General features: G+C 36.2%; 1 non-coding gene across 1 annotated transcript; it reads right to left on the bottom strand.

Moving 5' to 3' along the window:
- Window positions 1-455: 455 nt before the first annotated feature.
- Window positions 456-562, bottom strand: LOC121207713 (small nucleolar RNA R71). The gene has a single exon (XR_005902835.1). It is a non-coding gene; the product is annotated as a small nucleolar RNA R71 (small nucleolar RNA).
- Between the last annotated feature and the right edge of the window lie 5,655 nt (window positions 563-6,217).

Here is a 6,217-nt window from a genome sequence, read left to right as displayed (position 1 = left end):
GGACCGAAGAGATGAACTTTTAAAATCGAAATCAAGGAAATAGAGCAAACCCTGTTCAAAATTCTATCCTTATTGTTGATGATAGGGATAGAGCTTTAAGATAGTATGTTGTGCTAGTATTTAATGATCTTAATCTGGGTATTAGGAGACCTGAAATTGAGGCACAACAGTTCGAGATGAAGCCTGTCATGTTTAAGATGATTCAGACAGTGGGCCAATTCAGCGGAATGCTTACCGAAGATCCTCACCTACACTTAAGACTATTTATGGAGGTGAGCGATTCTTTCAAGTTAGCCGGAGTACTCGAAGATGCATTATGATTAAAGTTATTCCCATATTCACTAAGGGATAGAGCTTAAGCCTAGTTGAACTCATTGCCACCAAACTCAATTTTTACATGGCAAGAGTTAGCAGAAAGATTCCTTATGAAGTATTTCCCGCCTAGCAAGAATGCTAAGTTAAGGAACGAGATCACTGCCTTCCAACAAATGGATGATGAGTCCTTGTATGAGGCATGGGAAAGGTACAAAGAGTTATTACGGAAGTGCCCTCATCACGGAATCCCACATTGTATCCAACTTGAGACATTTTATAATGGTCTCAATGCTCACACGAGGATGGTGGTGGACACTTTTGCTAACGGTGCTCTCCTTTCTAAGTCTTATAATAAGGCTTATGAAATCATTGAGAGGATTGCCAGCAACAATTACCAATGGCCAACCAATCGAGCAGTGTCAGGAAGATGAGTTACCAGAATACATGAAGTAGATGCTTTTACTTCACTCGCATATCAGGTATCATCAATATCCTCAATGTTAAAAGCTCTTACTACTAATGGGTCTAATAGTTTTACAGCATAACCACCAACCCAATTTGAAAATATAGCCTATGTCTATTGTGGGGAAGGACATTTGTTTGAAGAATGTCGATCAAACCCAGAATCCATATCCTACATAGGTAACCAAAACCAAAATCGAGGAAGGCAAGGACTGCAATCCAATTTCTATAACCCATCGTGGTGAAACCACCCAAATGTTTCCTAGAGTAACTAAGGAGTTGGAACCAGTAATACTTACGTCTAACCTATATTGACCCAACCAGCTAGTTTTCCCCAACAAGTTCAGAAACCAACCCAAGCTGAACCATCCAATGGCTTAGAAAATCTGTTGAAGGCATACATGGCCAAGAATGATACCTTAATCCAAAGCCAAGCAGCTACATTGAAAAACCTGGAAAACCAAATGGGCCAGCTTGCAACTGAACATAAAAACTAACCACAAGGTGCTTTACCTAGTGATACGAAAAAATCTGAGGAATCTGGGGAATGAGCATTGCAAAGCGTTGACATTGAGGAGTGGAAAGACAGTAGAGCCCAACACCATTGAAGCTAAAAAGGAGTAAGCTGACGCTCAAGATTTAGAGGAAGTTCAATTGAGTGTTGAAATTCCAGTTTCACAAGAACCAGAATTTGCAAAACCTGACAAGGTAATTTTAGAACCAACTAATTCTAATCAAACAACTCCATTAGATACAGAATTGCCACAGAGGATGAATCAACTAGTTTTAGTAAAGAAACCACCACCACCCTACCCTCAAAGACTTCAAAAGAAGAAGCAGGAGATTCAATTTAAGAAGTTCCTAGACATACACAAGCAACTTCATATCAACATCCCGTTGGTTGAAGAACTTGAGCAAATGCCGAACTATGTAAAATTCAATAAGGATATCCTGTCCAAAAAATAAAGACTTGGACAATTTGAGAGGTAGCTCTGACGAAGGAATGCAGTGCATATCTTCAAGACAAACTACCCCCAAAGTTGAAGGATCTTGGATGATTTACCATACCTTGCAACATTGGAGCAACATATTGTGGTAAGGCATTATGTGACTTAGGTGCAAGTATTAACTTGATGCCTAGGTCAATATTTAGGAAGTTGGGGATAGGTGAAGTTAGAGCTACTACAATTACACTTCAATTAGCAGATCGATCCTTAGCACATTCAGAAGGAAAAATCGAGGATGTATTGGTACGTATAGATAAATTTATCTTCCCCACTGATTTTGTTATTCTAGACTTTGAAGCAAACAAAGAAGTGGCAATTATCTTAGGAAGACCGTTCTTAGCAACTGGAAGGACCTTTATTGATGGTAGAAGGGAAAGTTTACTATGCGTGCTTAGGATGATCAGGTAACATTTAACACTTTTAAGTCTATGCGATTTCTTGCCAGAATTTATGATTGTTCTGCAGTATCCTATTTAGAGGATTTAATAGTGGAGAAGGAGCTCAACTACATTGAGGATGCATTGGAAAAAATTTTGACATTAGATCATCCGAATGATGAAGAAGAGGATGAATACTTAGCGTTGTTAGAAGCTAATCAAAAGGGATTTAATCCGCACTTAGCGTTGTTAGAAGCTAAACAAAAGAGATTTAATCCGCAATCCCGTTTTAAATATTTAGAATTAGAGAAAAGGGATTATGCCCAACCAAAAGCGTCAATCGAGGACCCACCTAAATTAGAACTAAAGATACTACCTTCACATTTGAAATATGTTTATTTAGGTAATGCTTCTACTTTTTCTGTGATTGTTTCAGCAAAATTAACTAGTGAGCAAGAAGAGAAACTCATCCTAGTGTTGAAAGAATTCAAGAAGGTTATCAGATGGACTATAACCGATATTCGCGAAATTAGTCCATCTGTATGCATGCATAAGATTATCCTTGAAGATGGTGAGAAAGGGATGATTGATGGACAACAAAAACTGAACCCTATCATGAAGGACGTAGTCAAGAAAGAAATCATCAAGCGGTTAGATATGGGTAAGTCTGGTCCAGTGCATGCTCAAGAAAGGACATATCACGGTCATTGAAAACAAGAATAACGAGTTGATACCGACTAGAATGGTTAAGGGATGAAGAATTTGCATCGATTACCGGAAGCTGAACAAGATGACTAGGAAAGATCATATTCCTTTACCGTTCTTGGACCAGATGCTAGATAGACTCGCGGGGCGAGACTGTTACTATTTTCTCGATAGATACTCGGGGTATAATCAGATTACAGTAGCACTGAATGATCAGCACAATACAACATTCACCTGCCCGTATGGTACATTCGCATTTAGACGCATGCCATTTGGTTTATGTAATGCACCTGCTACATTTCAAAGATGTATGATGTCTATTTTTACTGACATGGTTGAGAAGTATTTGGAAGTTTTTATGGATGATTTTTCAGTATTCGGAGATACTTATGACTATTGCTTAGCTAATCTAGCAAACGTACTAAGGCGATGCGAAGAAACAAACCTAGTACTCAACTGGGAAAAAATTCATTTCATGGTACAAGAAGGGATTGTTCTAGGGCATCGGATAACAAGACATGGAATAGATGTTGATAAAGAAAAGGTAGATGTTATATAGAAACTCCCACCTCCAACATCTGTAAAGGGTGTTAGGAGCTTTTTGGGTCACGCCGGTTTCTATCGAAGATTCATCAAGGACTTCCCCAAAATTGCTAAACCCTTATGAAAATTATTGGAGAAGGACACGGCATTCAAATTTGATGAAGAATGCTTAAGAGCTTTCAAAGAATTGAAAAGTCGGTTAGTTATGACACCCATAATCGTCACACCAGCCTGGGATTTGCCATTTGAATTGATGTGTGACGCAAGTCACTTCACGATAAGAGCTGTCATGGACCAGCGAAGGAACAAAGTTTTTCATCCCATCTATTATGCAAGTCAAACTCTGGCAGGAGCTCAACTAAATTATACGGTAACAGAGAAAGAGTTACTTGCTATTGTGTTTGCTTTTGAAAAGTTTCGATCTTATCTTGTAGGTACCAAGGTGACTGTCTATATGGACCACTCCGCAATTAAGTATTTACTTGCCAAGAAAGATGCTAAGTCGAGACTAATCCGGTGGGTACTTCTACTTCAAGAGTTTGATCTAGAAATTCAAGATCGAAAGGGAGTAGAAAATCAAGTAACAGATCAGTTGTCCAGATTGGAGTTGCAAGAAGGGAACTTTCCTCTTATACCAGTTCGAGAGATGTTTTCAGATGAACACATACTAAAGGTAAATCATGTCCATAATACCCCTTGGTTTGTTGATATTACTAACTTTCTAGCTTGTGGTTTTGATGTCGATTGATAAGACGTATCATCAAAGAAAAAAGTTTCTTCACGATGTGAAGTACTATTTTTGGAAAGAGCCATATTTGTTTAAAACCTGTGCAGATTAAATGATCAGGAGATGCATGGTAGAAGGTGAAGTACAAAAGATTCTAAACCATTGTCATTCAACTCCAAATGGGGGACACTTTGGAGGTACTCGTACTACGACTAAAGTATTGCAAGCTGGAGTATTTTGGCCAACACTATTCAAGGATGCATATGCTTACGTAAAGAGTTGTGATCAATGTCAAAGGGTTGGAAATGTCACCAATAGAAATGAGATGCCTCGAAAAATAATCATTAAGGTAGAATTGTTCAATGTATGGGGTATTGATTTTCTTGGTTATTTTCACCGTCTTTTGGTCACAAGTACATATTAGTACTAGTAGACTATGTGTCTAAGTGGGTCGAGGTTGAAGCTTATCCGATAAATGATGCTAGGGTTGTGATGATGTTTTTGTAGAAACACGTGTTCAGAAGGTTTGGAACCCCAAGAGCTATCATCAGTGATAATGGGTCCCATTTTGTGAACAAGTGGTTGAAATGATTATTAGATAAACATGGAGTAAAACACAAGGTCGCTTTAGCTTACCATCCGTAGACGAATGGGCAAGCTGAACTAGTGAACAAGGAGATCAAAGGCATACTTGAGAAGGTAGTTTACCTGAACCGACAAGATTAGTCCAAAAGATTGGATGATGATTTATGGGCTTACAGAACAGCATACAGGACAACTTTAGGGATGTCACCCTACAAGTTGGTTTTTGGAAAAGCCTGCCATCTACCCTTGGAGTTAGAGCGCAAAGCTTACTAGGTCCTACGACAACTCAACTTGGATCTTAAGCTTGCTAAAGAGAAACGGATGCTCCAACTCAATGAGCTAGAGGAATTTCGGATGTTCTCATACGAAAATGCAAAATTACTCAAGGAGAGACATAAGAAATGGCATGACAAGCACATACGAGTTCGAGAATTTGTAGTAGGTCAGCAAGTCTTGTTATTTAATTCCAGATTAAGTTTCTTTCCAAGTAAACTAAACTCGCGTTAGTCCAGTCCATTTACGATTCATCACGTCTATCCATACGGAGTTGTTGAACTCTAAGGTAAGGGAGGTAATTTTCAATTTAATGCTCAGCCTCTGAAATATTACTGGGGAGATAAGACTGAACGGAATCAAATTTCGTTCATTTTATCGAATGTTTAGATTTTCTTATTTTATTTTTTATTAAATGATTTAGGGTATATTTTTGGGATTAGTATGTTTAAATAAATTCTGTCTAGGAGATTGGAACTTAAACGGGACTACTTGTGACCCCTCCAATCTTTCCTGGGAATTAAGTTTAACATAATTTTCCAAGAAATTATTCCCTAAGTAGAAAATAAAATTTTTGGTCTTTCAAACAAAAGGATCAATTTTGATCCAAGTTTTAAATTGCAACTCAATTTCAAATTTTCAGTAAGTCTAAGGACTTAATTGAATTATTTTTAAAATTTGGTTGCTCTTTTTAAAAAATAATAAAAATTAGATACCTATTTTTGTAAATATTTTCAAAAGGCTTCTAGAATAATTTTTTTTAGTTTAATAAAAAAAGATGATAATTATTAATATATAATTATATCTATTATAATATATATTAATTATTATCAACTTTATATAGAGTTAGGATTAGTGTTAATTTAATCATATTTTATTTGATAAGTTTTTTCAAATAATTATAAGATGATAATCTTTAATATATAATTATATCTATTAGAATTTATATATTATTTTTTATCAATTTAGTATAGAATTAGGATTAGGTTTAATCATATTTCATTTTTTTTAAATAAATTAAAAGCATTAATAATTTAATATGCATATATTTGATTATTAATTGTTGTTAACTTTGAGTAGAATTAGAATTAGAATTTCTTTAGTTTGTTAAATTATATTAAGAATTCTACTCTAATTCCTACTATTCTTACTATAAATACAACCAACCTTCTCCTTCATTCACCACTCAAACTCTAGTCCCACCAAATACCCAATCACCTAGT

The sequence above is a fragment of the Gossypium hirsutum genome, chromosome A01 (genome assembly GCF_007990345.1).
Source record: "Gossypium hirsutum isolate 1008001.06 chromosome A01, Gossypium_hirsutum_v2.1, whole genome shotgun sequence".
In the NCBI taxonomy this organism is placed as follows: Eukaryota; Viridiplantae; Streptophyta; class Magnoliopsida; order Malvales; family Malvaceae; genus Gossypium; species Gossypium hirsutum.
Note: the sequence above shows the minus strand (reverse complement) of the source record. Positions and strands in the feature narration are given on the sequence as shown.